The 16272-nt window shown below is 41.2% G+C and overlaps 1 non-coding gene across 1 annotated transcript; it reads right to left on the bottom strand.

Annotated features, from left to right (window-relative positions):
- Positions 1-11209: 11209 nt before the first annotated feature.
- On the bottom strand, positions 11210-11282 carry TRNAK-UUU. The gene has a single exon. It is a non-coding gene; the product is annotated as a tRNA-Lys (tRNA).
- Positions 11283-16272: the final 4990 nt, after the last annotated feature.

Genomic DNA, 16272 nt, shown 5'->3' with positions numbered 1-16272 from the left:
TAAGATGGTCCTTTCCAAGGCGGCTCCCAAGAGAAAGAGCACCACGAAAGATGACCATCCTGCCAAGAAGGCGACAGGCCAATCCACTGGGGTTAAGCGAGTGGATCAGCAGCAGAAGTCTCCCCCACCTCCCTATCATGGGGTTGGCAAGGGCCTTATGATGGCACATGGTCTCGTCGTCCCTAACCCCATCCAGAGGTTGGTGAGCCATAAGGAGTATGCTATCAAGATGGTCAACTCGATCATCAAGGAGACAAACCTAGACAAGTGTGGCAAGCATGCCACTGAGGATCTGGGGGCTTCTGGCCTCTTTAACTTGGCAAGGGTAAGTATCCGTTAGTCTTACTTAATTTTCTCTTATTTTGTTTTCTCCCCATCCTAAACGTCACCTCTTTTCTTTTACAGGCAATGGTGAAAACCTACACAACAAAAACCCCACCGGGTGATTTTAAGATCACCACTCCTGAGAATCCACTATTATCAAAACAAGCAGTTATAAGTAAAGGAATCCTAGTACCTTATACCAACCTATAGTAGAACCCTTACCCCAATACCCAATTGGACTTGTTCTGTAGTGACAATCTCTCATTTTCAATGCACGGCTTCTAGTACATGACTAACCAATAGATACGCGGATCCAAGTACGTGACTTAATCACCAACTTGAGAAAGATGTTGACTGTAAAGTTCTCTAGTTCAACACATAATGAAGATCAAGAAGCTTCTTGGTCACAAAACCCTACGGTGTACAAATACAGCAGCTTCTTTAAGAGAAAGATGAACTATGACAAATTCTGTCTCCAGTCACAATTTGCATGAACAAGACTTTGCTTCACACTTGTGCAACTTGTGTAACCTTTGACGGCCCTCAAAATAATCCTTATATATGTTTAGGGTTGTGAGAAAAGAAAGCCTAAACACATACTCACAGATTGGAGTGAAATCAGCCCTGAAAAACTGAATTTCATAAACCTCGACAGATAGGGTATCTATCGAGATAGCTGTCGAGCTTCGAACTTCAGCAGCTTTTTAATCCTCAATAGATGCTAGCTGTTGAGTTTTTAAATCCAGCACTTTTTCACTTGTTTCTTGGACAGACTTGCATGGCTTTTAGCACTTAAACTTAAAACCTTAAAGCATAAAACACATCCTAGATCTACCCAATTACAAGTAAAGTGCGTTTTGTCAAAGGATTAGCCAATTACATAGAATATTGACATATGTTCCTAACATCAAATCACATATGTCCTAACAAGTATTATGCATTTATTACATCCATCCACCTTGTAGCGATATTGTGCATTTCTTAGGACAAAATAATTTAGGTTCGTGGGTAGAACTTAGTAATTTTTTGGACCTAGGCACCCGTTGGTGTCTTTAAGGATCCGTTGCCCTAGGTTGGACTAGCTATTTTTGGTTACCAGGTACCTGTTGGTATCTTTGGTCATCCATCCATCCCGTAAGTAGGACTTGTTAATTTTGTGACTAGGTACCCGTCGGTATCCTTGGTCATCCATCCATCCCGTAGGTAGGACTTGCTAATTTCGTGACCAAGTACCTGTTGGTATCCTTGGTCATCTGTTCACCTCATAGTAGGACTTGCTAATTTTGTGACCAGACACCCGTTAGTATCTTTAGTTGTCTATCCACCTCGTAGGTAGGACTTCATAATTTTTTGGTGATCAAGTACCCATCGATATCCTTGGTCATTCATTCACCCCTTAGGTTGGACTTAGTAATTTTGTGATCAATCTCATAAAGGGTAGATCTCTTAAAAAATATGAATGATGTAGATAATGTGTCTGATAATCCTCAAAAGTCTTATTTCAATAATAAAAAAACTTAATATCCTACTTTAACAACCAAAAACTTAATATCCTACTTTAACAACATAAGGTGAAAAAAAGCGGTAACATAGTTTACAGTCGTCTATTACTAGTAGTATCTCTCTAAGTGCTCGATGTTCCATGGCTGGTTGAGCCTTTGTCTATCAAGGGGCTCCAGGTGGTAGGTCCCCTTTCTATGAAAATCAATGATCCTGTAAGGTCCTTCCTAGTTGGGGCCTAACTTGCCCTGTTTGGGGTCTTTGGTAGCTATTGTCATCTTCCTTAAGACTAGGTCCCCAACCTGAAAGTGCCGAGGTTTGACCTTGGTGTTGTAATACTTTGCCACTAGGTCCTAATAATGTGTGATCTGTTGTTTTGCAGTCGCCCTAGCTTCATCTAAAAGGTCCAACTGTAGGCACATTCTCTCCTCATTCCTCCCTTCATTATGATGGGCCACCCTGTAGCTGGTTAACCCAACTTTTGTCGGGATGATGGCTTCATTCCCAAACGCAAGGTAGAAGGGTGTTTCACCTGTAGGCGTATGAGCCATCATTTGATATGTCCATAACACACTTAGCAGTTCGTCCGGCCATATCCCTTTTGCTCCCTTGAGCCGAGTCTTAATCATCTTGAGCAAAGATCGGTTTGTAACCTTAACTTGACCATTGGCTTGTGGGTGGGCGGGTGATGAATATTTTTGATTCCTAGCTATTGGTAGAAGTCCCTAAATGTGTCATTATCGAATTGTTTTCCATTGTCAGAGATAAAGACTCTGGATGCAGAAGCGGTAAATAATGTTCTTCTAGATGAAGCCTCGGACATTCTTCTCCGTGATAGTGGCCAAGGGTTCTGCCTTGACCCATTTAGTGAAGTAATTGATTCCTATGACGAGGAACTTAAGTTGCCACATTGTTATGGGGAAAGGTTTCATTATGTCAAGCCCCTATTGGGCGAATGGCCAGGGAGCGTTCATTGGGGTAAGCTCCTCCAATGGTTGCCGTATGATGTTGCTGAAGCATTGACATTTGTCGCACGCCTTTACATAGGATTGGGTGTCCTTCTGCATAGTGGGCCAATAGTATCCTACTCGTATCAGCTTGTGGACTAGCGAGAGTTCTCCTGAGTAGTTCCCACATACTCCTTTATAGACTTCCCTCATGACGTAGTCTGCTTTGTCAGGGATGAAGAATCTTAGGTACAGATGAGAGAAGCCCTTTTTGTAAAGGACATCCTCGATTAGTATGAAGTATGACGGCTGCACCTTCAGCCTGCAGGAAGCATTGTGGTCTTCTGGGAGCATCCCGTTCCTAAGGTAGGATACAATTGGTGTCGTCTAATCAGCTCCTATGGGAATCACTTATACATCTATTTTGTCAATGGCAGGGGAGTTTGGACCAAGGATAGTACCTAGCCAGTGATGACCATGTGCTCCGCGGATGCAGCCTTGGCTAGATGGTCCACTTGCTCATTCTCTTCCCTTGGGATTTGTACAAATTTGGCCAAGAGCTTCTAGCTCACCCTTCCTTTGACCATGCTTAGATACTCCTTCATTCGTTCCGCTTTGGCGTCGTAGTCTCCATTGATATATCTGACGATAACTTGTGAATCGCAGCGTATGACTACTGATGAGGCCCCTGCTACTTTAGCTAGGTTGAGGCTCGAGAGGACCGCTTCATACTCGGCCTCATTGTTGGTTGTTGGAAATTGGAGATGGATCGTACACTCCACTATATCTTTCTCTAGTGACTGTAGGAAGATGCTTGCTCACTCCCAAGTGTAGGAGATCGTAGTAATATAATTCTCAGAGTACTGAGATTGAACCACAAGGAGTAGGGTAAATTCAAAGACAATATAATTAAACAACAATTTGGGTGAAGAATAAAAGTACTTTAGCTTGGTGATTGTTAACAAGAATAATAATAAAAATTGATTTAAATCAATAATGTAAATACCAGAGCATCGGGGTGTTTTTCTATATCGATATGAAATTTTTTGTGATCTAAGAAAATATATACTTCATAATTGATTGTTCTTAAAAAATTCAAAACCTATGATTCTGTTGAACTAAGACAATTCAAGAACGCATGATAACCTAGATTAATAATGCGGTTAGAATAGTTTTCAAAAAAAACCCATTCACTTTAAAACCTGATTTCTATTTGAAACTATTAGAAATTCATCTAAATAATAAGAAAAACATGATTGAACTTCTTGAAAGCATAGGAGAACTAATATATCAAAAGAAATCTAATTGAACAATCAAATATGTTGTTGTGTAAAATCTTAGAAAGAATTACATTAAATATTCATACTGTATAGAAGAAACATAACCCCTAGCCCTAGCAAAGAGTTTAGGTTGCCATTAGAGGAAGGAAAATATAAGGTTTTTCTCCCCAAAATTAGTTCTCCACAGCCCCCCTCCAAAACCCTAATGTAAAAGTGTCCGAAGAAAATAAAACTTTTACTATTTTAATTTTCGTCCAGATTTACAACAGTAACTTATGAGCTACTGTGGTGAATCAAAACTAAAAAATTGTGAACTTCGAAAAACTCAAAACTGGAAAGTTGTAGATATTTAAGTCACGGTTCCAACCATCTAGCCTTATGTCAATTGGATTTTTGAGGAGAAAGGTACACCCAAAATACTAATCAGTGCTCAAATCTGATTTTTTTGCCTTTTTCAGATTTTGCCTCTTTGATTTCTTTCCATATTTGAAGTTTCTAAACATGGTAGACGGCCCAAGCACTCTTGCTACACCTCCTTAGACATTTACGCATGGTCTTTCAGCTCCTCTATAATTCTAGTTTAGCCTCCATTCTCTCACAAACTCCTGTAAACTCATCTTTTTCACATGATTTCCTAAAAGTAGAAAATACACGCAATGAATGACATCTTATTCAAGAAATTGTGTAAAGATAAATAATAGGGACTAATGCAAATCATGGCTTAATTATACAAATTAAGCATAGTAACAAGGAGATAATGCCCATATAAATATATAACAAGTATACATTTTAAGACGTTATCAGACAACCCCAACTCCTTCAGCCCGTCGGTTAGACAAACCGTTCATCCACATCATCCATGTTGTTGGTCCTTTGTCTTCATCCTCTTTCGCTGTGAATGTGGCAACGAAATCAGCTAAGGCCTGGGCCTTGATCGCAGTTCTTGGTCGGTATAGTATGTCGAACTCGCTGAGCTCTATTGCCCATAAAATCATTCGTCCGGCTGCCTTTGGATTGTTCATCGCCCTTCACAATGGCTTGTCCTTCTGGACCATTATGGTGTGTGCTTGGAAGTATGGCCTGAGTTTTCAGGTAGCCGTGGTTAGGGTAAAGGCCAACTTTTCCATGGGGGGTACCTTCCTTCCGCTCCCTGTAGTGCTCAACTGGTGTAGCAGACGGATAACTATATGTAATCTTCTTCTCGAATAAGAGCTGAGCTGACGGCCGTTGGAGACATAGCTAAGTAAAGGGAGAGCTTTTCACCGGGTTTGGATGGACTAAGTAACGGTAGGGACGCAAGGTATGCCTTCAATTCCTCGAAAGCCTTCTAGCATTTGTCGGTCCATTCGAAGGCCTTCTTTAGTGTTTTGAAGAAAGGTAAGCACTTGTCCATTGCCCTAGAGACAAACCTATTGAGACCTGCCACCCTACCATTCAAGCTTTGCACCTCTTTGACGTTCTTTGGAGGCGTCATCTTCAATATGGCCTAAATTTTTTTGGGGTTGGCCTCCACACCTCGTTGCGACACCATAAAGCCTAGAAATTTTCTCGATGATACCTCGAACACGCATTTGCTAGGATTAAGCTTCATGTCGTAGAGGTGCAGGGTTTCGAATGTTTCCCAGAGGTCATCCAGGTGACTTTTCTCCTTTTTATTCTTTACAAGCATGTCGTCCACGTATACTTTGACGTTCTGCCCAATTTGTTGGACTAACATTTTATTCACAAGCCTTTGGTACATCACCCCTGCATTCTTTAATCCAAGCAACATGACCTTATAATAAAAGAGCCCTTAGCTCGTGACAAATGAGGTCTTCTCCTGGTCCACTTTATCCAACCTGATCTAGTTGTATCTAGAGAAGGCATCCATGAAACTCAACAGCTGGTGTTCGGCCGTTAAGTCTACAAGGAGGTTAATACTGCCATTCCCTTTTTTGACCATCACTACGTTGGCCAACCATTCAAGATAATATACCTCCCTAATGAAATCTGCTTCTAGTAGCTTGCAAACTTCCTCAGTTATAGCTTTGTCTCTTTCTTGGGTGAAGACTTTCTTCTTTTGTCGGACTGGAGGGAAGGATAGGCACACATTGAGTTTGTGGACCATGATACTTGGATCAATCCCTAGCATGTCCTCATGGCTCCAAGTGAAGACATTCTAATTGTTCTTTAGGAAAAGGGTGAGCTCCTTACGAACTGAAGGATTGGTCTGTGTGCCGACACGAGTGATTCGGCTTGGTATGTTGTTATCCAAGGAGATCTCCTCCAGGTCTTCTACTGGTTCTACTATAACTCGTCGCTCCTCAATGCTTAATGCCTGCAAATGATTGTCTATTTCTAACATGACTATGTAGCATTCACGAGCGACCATCTGGTCCCTACGTGCTTCTCCTATCCTATACTTTGTTGGGAACTTCACCAGTAGGTGGTATGAAGATGTGGCCACTCTTTATGCGTTGAGCGTAGGACACCCAATGATGGCGTTACTAGCAGGGTGATAGTTCCGACAGGGAAAACCTTGGTACTGCCAAGTCCGACTAGAGGTGTATTCGAGGGCAGAAGACATTCCTTGTCGATCCTCAGCTACTGGAATGCAGGGTAGTAGAGGATATCTACTGAACTTCCATTGTCCACTAGCACTCGTCGAGTGTTGAAGTCCGCAATCGATAGGTTGATGACCAGGGCATTGTCATGAGGGCACTAGAGTCGTCGAGTGTCCTCTTCTGTGAAACTGATGGCTAGGTTATCGACCCTAGTCATTTTAGGTGGTCGTCCAAAAATCTGGAGACTTTGCACTATCCGTAAGTACATCTTCCTTGCTTTCTTAGAGGAGCCAGCCATTGTATTCCCTCCATGATCACCCTTATCTCTCCAAGCGAGGCCCTTGGTTTTACTTCGACCCATCGGTTGGGTTCGGTGTCCCTTGGCGGGTTCTCTCTGCCCTTGACGAACCATTATAGACACCGCATTTTATACTCCTTACGACTTGGGCTCCCATTCTCTAATGATGCTCGAACTCTAAGGCCTAAGGCTAGTTTAAAGCCCAATCAGATGTTAAATTGACTTGAGGAGTGTTAAAATGGAAAATATAACCTTTTAAATGAGAAAAATAAAATTTGGAAAATGATACGACCAAAGTGGCCCTCGTCCTGCATACGTGAGTTGTGGCTTAAGTACGAGAGCTAAGCATGTGTATGTAGGCACATTCTTGCATATGCAGCTAGAGTTTCAGAAGCATATGAAATACAAGTTTTCTACAATAATGGTTGAGGTTTGGAATGAATCCCACATCATCTGGGAGCCGTTCCAAACCCTATTTTTTCAACTATAAAAATCTTTACATGGTACATTTTCAAAACACATAGAAATCTCATGGGAAAAACCTATGATTCACTAGAAAATAGTGAATCAAAAGAGATTTTTTCATAAAACACCCTCAAGTCTTTTTTATTTGATTGGAATCTTTTCTGGCCCCAATCCTTTGACTTTAAGATTACTAATCACTGTTTTATTGAATTGTGATTGACTGAGGGGAACAGTAAAAAATCAAGCCTAGGAGCTTTTGCTTTAAGGTATTCTTTTGAACTATTCTTTTTCTTTTCTGCCTTTAATCTATTTCTTTGTTTAATTTATGTTTATATATGTTTGTCTAGGTTAGTTTTAGGTTTTCTTCATGTTTTTAAGCATGTTGGGTTGCTATGCAGCCTCTTTCTTCATATGTTTTCAACCTCATAACTGTTTATTTATCTTTTAACATGTTTATTTGTTATCACATGTTTGGATTAGGCTTTCTTAGTTTTAATGCCATTTATTCACATGTTCATATATTGATGCCATAGGTGCTATGCTGCTGAAAGGTAAGTAAAGGGTAAGTCATGCATTAGCAATGTCCATGCATTTATGTCAGGGTTTCACTTTGATGATATGATGGAACATGCTTAGATGTATGGTAGGGTTTTTCATATGTTAGATGAATGCCAGGGTTTCCTTTGTATTTGGCTCTCTTTTCCTATAAGAATGAATATGTGTTTTGGGATGAATGATGCCATGATTGTATGCTTAGATGTATGTTAGCGTGTGTGTGAGTATAGATATAAGTGTTGAACATGTTTTTAATAAGGTTAGGACATAAGACACAATGATGGGAGGCCAACCTTAGGGTTGGGTGATCTTGGGTGCCAAACACCTTCCTAAGAGCGTACCTAAACTCCAAACTCATATTCTGGTAGTAAGACCAAAGTTCCTTCCCCGAAAGGACGCTATATTCATGGTTCCTAGACCATATAACTAGGTGGCAACTCTGACACTTCTTTTCCCTTGTGCCTATAACCGTTGTAACTTTCCTTGCTTAATAAGGGCTTCAATCTGCTACTTGAGATCATAACACTTGGAAGTGTCGTGCCCATGGTATCGATGGAAGTGACCAGTACTTGTTTCTAGGCCTCTTGTTCGGATCGCCCTTCAGCTTGTCCGGCCAAGTGAACGCCATGTCGTCCCTTATCTACATGAGGACTTGGTCCAACGGGGTATTTAGGGGTGTGAAGTTTACAGTCCTCCCAGGGGGAGGTCTTGATCTCTTATTGTCCCTTCAGCTGCTTGTTCGGGTAGACTTTCTTCCTTTGTCTAGACGGGGATCGTCTTGCCTTTCTCTCTTCTTCAACCTACCCCCTCGGGCAATCATTGCATCTTTAGCATTTATGTACTTCATGGCCTTGTACAGCATATCGGCCATCATCTTTGGGTTATTCTTATAAATAGAGAAGAGGAACTTTCCAAATTGCAACCCGTTGGTGAACGCGGTGACCAGAACTTTGTCATCGGCTTCATCAATCAAAAGGGCCTCCTTGTAGGGGCATGAGGGTTTTGAACGACTCCAAATGGTTAAGCAGGTCCCGTGATCCGTCGTATGTTTCCACCTGTGGCATCCGGAACTTGGCAGGGAGGGGGAAGGAAGTCACCTGCACTATCCGGAACTTGGCAGGGAGGGGGAAGGAAGTCACCTGCACTATGAAAGGTAAGTCCTTTCGTTGAACTAACTTCTCCAAGTTGGTGGACAATTGTCTCCTCATGGAATTCATCATTATATCCATCTTCTCCTTTATCATTTACCTGTCTTGGGCCTTACGCATCGCATTGATTTTTATTTCCGATGGGAAGTTAGTGTCCTCTGGTTGGTCTCGTCTGCTGGGGACATTGCTTTCTTCCTAATCTTCCCTCTCCTGACAGTCCTCCGTCAGGAGATGACTACCATTTTGCTCATCGTTGTCCCATTTGTCACATTGGTCTTCGGTACGTCGCTTGTTCCTTTGGTTCAGCTGTTGATCCAACTCCTTGTTGCATTGGCTAAGCCGTTCAACTGCTACTGCCAGGGTCTACACTTGCCTTTTCAAGGCGTTGGAGGGATTCCCTGTCTCCTAGTTGATGGTAGCTATCGATCGTGTTTGGACCATGCAACTCTTTGTCTCAGAAGTGGTGGTATGGCTAATCACTCGTTTCCCATAGACGACACTAACTAATGTTGCACAAAAATCGTCAGTGAGTTGATGGCTCCTGATTGCTCTGATAGTTACCTAAAGAATATGAAAACATAAACCAAACAGAAGGCATCGGTGGGGTACTGGCCAAAGATCCTCCAAAGGTTAAGTCAGTGAATGAGAAATCTCTAAGAACTCTATAGTGAGAGAGCTAGGGATTTTCTGTGTACCTGGGAAAGGAAGAGAATTGTTGCTTATATAGTGGTGGGGAAGAGCCCTAGATCCCGAGAATAGGGGGATTTTCCTTATTGGGAGAAGGTGGAATTAATGCTATCGAGATATTGGGGATACTCTCCATTCTGGGAAGGTGAAAATCGTGTGGTAGGGTCTTTGTGCGTGATGCATAAAATGTTTCCATATATGAATATGTGTGTAGACCACATAAGACCTGTCAATATGCCTCTCCGTCAATTAGGGGTCCTCCGCCAATTAGGGGATCCTCCGTCGGTTTGGCAGGGAGGCGCACCCGTCAGCTTTGTCTTTGATCTATCCTCATGGCCGTTGGTTCCTTAGGAATCCCACGATTGCTATAGGGCCAAAGGTTCCTTTGAAGCCGTCGGCCTTTTCCTTGATGGGCTCTGTTTGTTTACGGGTCCCAATTTTATTACCAAAAATACCCTTATCAAACTTCATTATAGCTAATGGCAATAACTACAACTCCAGCTAAAAACATTAACAATAATACATATTTTGAACATTTAACAGTTTGGATTGCATGTATTTTATGTTCTTAATATGCTTGTCAAATTTTGTACTAATAAGATGTTATTTACTATTCAATCTATAAAATTATTTTTACATATAATTTTGTACTACAAGAACTTAAAATGTAAATATTTTATTGATAACATAGCGATTAATCTTTGATTTTTTGGAAATTTTGCAAGTACAGAGGATATAAAAAAAAAAAAAATGTAATCCAATGATGGATTTGTTAAAATTCCTATCTAACAAAAAAAATATTGAGTGGGGTTGTAGTAATTAGCTAAAAACTAACTTATTTTAATAAAGAATTTTCTAAAATATTAAGTTGTTTTTCCCATGTCCAATGATGACTTTTGCTCGCATGAATAATCATTAATTAACATGTAATTCCAAATGATTATATGAATCAAAATATTCATTTACAACATGAATATTGCAACTAGAAAATTAAAATAAAATTATTTTTTTCCAATATACATTTAGTATTTCACAACCATAATACATTCTATTTCCAATAACACATAATATATATACACACACACTATTTCCAACAATCTTGTGTGTGCACATGCTTAGTGTCATATATTTAGTCCATAACTTGTCTCAAACCCGGGGCAATTGAGACTGGTTGCGATAGATTGATGGCAAAACTAAAATGTAATCATTCTCTTATGATCTATTAAAGCATATATATAATCATTAATAAAAAGAGTTAAACTTGCATGCCAAAATTTAAAAATGTTCTTAATTTGTCAGCTTAAATTTTAAAGGAGAAATGAAAAAAAAAAAAAAAATCACAAAACTGAATTTTTTTTTTCAATAGTAGCAGTGGAGTCAGGACTCAGGTCAGGAGTGTCTTATGTTGTTAAGTAAAAAGTAAACCTTTTGGCATAATAAAAGGCCTAATTAAACTAAAACACGCCGTCTGTGGGAATCGAACCCACGACCACATGGTTAAAAGCCATGCGCTCTACCGGCTGAGCTAAGACGGCTTGTTGTTTGTCTTTTCTTCCACCTTTTTTAATCAATCTAAATTTTAGAACAGTCACCGACCTCCCTTCCTTTGTCCATACCATCACGGGAACACTCTAATAACGTGTCGTTTTGAGTGCAAAACCCAGCTTCGATTTGCCACAGGGCTACAAACAATACAATACTACAATTTTTAATACATAATAATTTATAATTAATAAATGATAATCAATTTGTTTTAAATCGATCTAAAACAAAAAATAATTGGAAACAATTACATATGATGATATTGAGGCCACATCAATTATCATTTAGTTCCTTAACTTTATGTGTCATGGCAATCATGGATAGATAGAAAGTAGAAACCTTAGATTTTATTTATTTATTTTTGGTGTAGCATGGCTAGTACTTTGCTTCTACAAAAAAAAAAAAAAAAAAAAAAAAAAAAAAAAAAAAAAAAAAAAAATGAAAGAAAGAAAAGAAAAGATTTTTGTTTAAATTTAATTTAGTTCCTGTGCGCGCCGAAAATGAGGCTATTGGGCTTGACCTCACTTAGGCTCACAACTTACTTATAAGGTGGGTTTAGGATTTCCTACTTTAGGTTGTTCTCGGCACAGAGACTCCACGTAGTTTCTCCTCTCTCTTTCTGAATCACTGTTTCTCTCTACTCTTTATTTTTTGTGAACCTCTCAACAACCACTTTTTCCTTTCCATCTTCTTATATTTATAGCTCTGGATTAGTGGAGAGACTATGATTACAACAACAGTTAGTGCAATTGGGGGTCCAATATCATTAGTTGTAAGTGGGTGGTTAGGTGGGGGTGGAATGTGGTGAATGTGGCCTTGGAACTTGGTTCCAACTCAAGTAGGAATGCTCGATAGTGATGTTTCCTGGGAACTGTCGAGCATGCTATGGTGTGTTCGAATTTTAGTCTTTTTTTATTATTCGGGAACGTTATGCCGAGCAATGGTTAGGTGATGAAACTTGGGCTTGTAGTTTGTGAGGGTAGAGTAGAAAGAGATTGGAGATGTGGGCCATGCTACTGGGCCTGAACCTAAGGCCTAACTGGACCCGGGTATCTTGGTGCCGTACATTAGCCTCCCCTTGATTCATGCCCGGATACTGGGAAGAATTAAGGAACCGGAAAGACATTCTCGTTTGAGGAGATTAATAGGTAGAGACTTGGGCGGTTACGGCAACCCATTAATGCTCTCTCAAAAGACGTGTTGTTCCGGGGCACTAGGTTCAGTTGTCATTATTACCTGACGGTTCATGAACCGAGACGACGCGCGTGTCAGTTGTCATTGGCATTCGTAGAGTTTTTTGCTAATCGTGCCTCTTTATTGCTAATTAAACATCTCTCTGTCCTCTTTGGCCTCTATAAATAGTTCATCTCAAAACGTTCTTTCACTTTTTGACTCCTTATTTCCTGAGTTTACTCTCTACCGAGCATTCATCTGTGCGCTTACTCACACTTCCAGAGACCCTTTCTTCCCTAGAGCCCAAAGTAAGTTTTCTACCCCCTCCTCTTACTTCAGCTTGTTTCTTCGAGTTTCTTCCTTCAGTATTTAGACTTTAAAATGGGTTTTGCCTTTCTTCTGGATACTGCGGCATCTTTAGCCACATTTAGGCAAAAGTTTGATATCCCCGATGATGTGGAAGTGGCATACTGCCATGAGAGCAAAATTGCTCTCCACAGAGGGCATGATACTGTTTTCTTCCCATTAATGGCGATTCTAGAGGGCGGGGTTAGGTTTCCTGTGAACCCTCTCTTAGTCAACACACTTAGGTATTATGGGTTATGCCCCGACTAACTCTCCCCCAATTTTTACCAGGTAGTTAGTTGTGTCAGCAGGTTGAACCATACATTTGATTTACAATTGGATCACCATGATATAAACCACATATACAGTCTTTGTAGGAATAAGAACACCAATTATTACTTAAAAGTTAGATATACACGGGTACGGCTAATATCATGCCTACTTGATTCAAATAGGAATTCAGCCGAGAAGTTCATCCGGGTGCACGGCAATTGGTTTGCCAGAGAAATTCCCCCCCTCTCTCACGGTGCGAAGTGGGTTCGTATCGATCTCTAACTTAATTGTTTTTCTACTTATGGTAGTTTTATCTATTTGGACACTAACATTGTATCTCATTTTCTTGTATGAATGTATATATATTCCTTTTGCAGAGGGTAAAGTGTTTGTCCCGGATATCAGGACAGTTCACATTAGGGACCTGAATTTTGTACTCCGGTCCGAGATATACGTTCATTGGGACGGACAGCTTCGAGCATCACATCTAATTCTCGGAGTTGAACCGGTCTATTTCACCTGGCAGTCCTTTAAACAAGCACTTTTGGTTGACAGCCCCCTTTTGTCATATATTGATGTTCGGCATGCGAATTTTCTTCCGCCGAAATTTACAGTTGAAGAAGCTCAGGAACTGGGTAGGCAATACACTTGCTCGGACGAACTTGCACCATTACGGGGTGAGTCGGCGGAGTGTGTGTCCCGGCATCTCCGAGAGCTTGCCCACGAACATGTCCAAGAAGAAGCTCCCGTCCATGAAGAAGCTGCACAGCCCAAGGAAGCTACTGAACCCGAGGCTCCCGTAGAGGAAGCCGAGCAATTTGTTGTTGACATTACCGACCTTTCAGATACCGAACCCTGCCTTAGTGAAGATATGGTGACCCGAAGGGCTATGGCCATAAACCATTTCGTGCCCAGCGCGAGGCAAGCTGTGCAGCAGCCACCCCCTTAGAGCAAGTTCAAGCGCCTCCTCCGCCACCTCCTCCTTAAACCAGACGGGTCCGGAAGACGCAAATGTCTACTAGCTCGGGAGATACAGCAACCTGGACTCCTCCCCAACCAACTGGTGGCATTTTTATTCAAGAGCTGCAAACCCAAGTCAGGTCAAGCGTAGCATCCTCCTCCTAAGCCGCGTAGGCATGGAAGCCCAAGTTTTTGTTGGATGGCAAGCCACTTCCCGCTAGCACTTGTGTGGGTTTGGGAGAAAGGTGAAGGGGGCCGCATTGCTCAAACTCTGGCGTAGGGCCTCCTTCTGCCTGAGGACGTGCATGCCTTCGAAGAAAGGTTGAAGGAGTTTATGGGGCGAAGGCTATAGTAGCATACTATCGCGGTAACCCTTCACCTACTAATTTTTTACTATCCTTTACACATTCATTATCTTTCATTTACCTTTCAATTTATTACCGTACTAATTCTTGTTGCTTTGTTAGGCTGCTTAACTAGCCCACATCCTAGATGGTCATGCAAAAGAACTTGTCGAGGATGCTGACCGGGAGAGGGCTGCAAGGAAGATAGCTATTGAAACAGCTAAGGAGAAAATAAAGGCGGCTGATATTGCCAGAAAAAGTTGCTACCGCGGAGAAGGCCAGGGCAATGGCGGAGAAAAGGTCCGGGGAACTCTTGGCCAAGCAGAACAAGACGGACCTTAAGTTAACCGAGGCAATAAGTTTGAACACTGCTTAAGCCGAGGAACTTGCCGACCTGAGAGCGGCTTTGGAGGCTTGTGAGGAAAAATGGTATAATGAAGGGTTCGTAGATGCCAAGAATTCTGCGGAGCCAGTTGTGAATCAGATTCGAAGGTTGGGTTTTGAGGCGGGATGGTTTTCCGCTTTGCAGATTTTGGGGGTCCCTGAGGATTTCCCTCTGAAAGATCCCGGTCAAATACCCTTCCCGAGCTCAACCCCTGCCGCGCAGAATCCCCCGGTGCCTATTGACGAGGAGGAAACAGCAATCATGAGGGAACTGGTGGAACAGATTGATGCTTATGCAGAGTTAGATGAAATAGAAGCCACCAGCATCCCCTGTGCTCATGATCAGCCCGGTGTGGATCTGCTTTCTCTCGTGGCTAGCTAGTAATAGAACGACGCAGTCGACCAGACCAGACCCTCCGTTCCATCAACCTAATTGTCAAATCGACTCTTTATTGCTTTTATTTCTTTTTATTGTCTTCTAATATTATCTCCTTTCTAGTAAATTTGCCTATGTCACCGGGTTGTGGTGACTGAACAATCTCTTTATTTCCCGGGGATAACCCGTACGCAGTTGCCGGGTATGGCGACGAAACATTGATTTTATTTCTCTGTTAACTTTATTTGGTTGATGATTTATTCGCCATATGTTTGCTTTAATCATGTTCGTGAATGCTTGGCTATTGCTTTGTTTTGTGTTGTTACCTTCCCCCCCTTTTTTTTTGTTACCACTTATCTTCTTACATGTATGGCCTGGGATGATTTGTACGGTAGGATAAATCAAGCCCCCAAATATTGGGTGTTTTACACAACCTATATTCGCCTTCTTGAGAAGATGAGTGGCAAGCTTCCACATATTCTAGCATAAGGTTTCCGCCTGCTCGGTGGTATTGACCGAACCGAGAATGAGGTTTCTGTCCTTAGGAATTTTTTTTTAGCATAAGGTTTCCACCTACTCAGTGATATTGATCGAACCGAGAATGAGGTTTCTATCCTTAGGATTTTTTTTAGCATAAAGTTTCCACTTGTTCGGTGATATTGATCAAACTGAGAATGAAGTTTCTATCCTTAGGATTTTTTTAGTATAATTTTCCACTTGCTCGGTGATATTGATCAAACTGAGAATGAGGTTTCTGTCCTTAGGATTTTTTTTAGCATAAGGTTTTCACCTGCTCGATGATATTGATCGAACCGAGAATGAGGTTTCTGTCCTTAGGATTTTTTTTAGCATAAGGTTTCCACCTGCTCGGTGATATTGATTGAACTAAGAATGAGGTTTCTGTTCTTAGGATTTTTTATTAGCATAAGGTTTCCACCTGCTCAGTGATATTGATCGTACCAAGAATGAGGTTTCTGTCCTTGACGTGATTCATTAATACTAAATATGCAATAAATTAATACTAAATGTGCAATAATGAAATTGAATATAATTGCAACAAGGAACCTCATCATCATATTGACTAAAGCGGTGTACAGGGTCTAGATTTACGTTTCCGCGCACGAATGA

Source organism: Quercus lobata, chromosome 12, assembly GCF_001633185.2.
Source record: "Quercus lobata isolate SW786 chromosome 12, ValleyOak3.0 Primary Assembly, whole genome shotgun sequence".
Classification (NCBI taxonomy): Eukaryota; Viridiplantae; Streptophyta; class Magnoliopsida; order Fagales; family Fagaceae; genus Quercus; species Quercus lobata.
The sequence above is the reverse complement of the archived record's forward strand: the minus strand, read 5'-3'. Positions and strand labels throughout refer to the sequence as shown.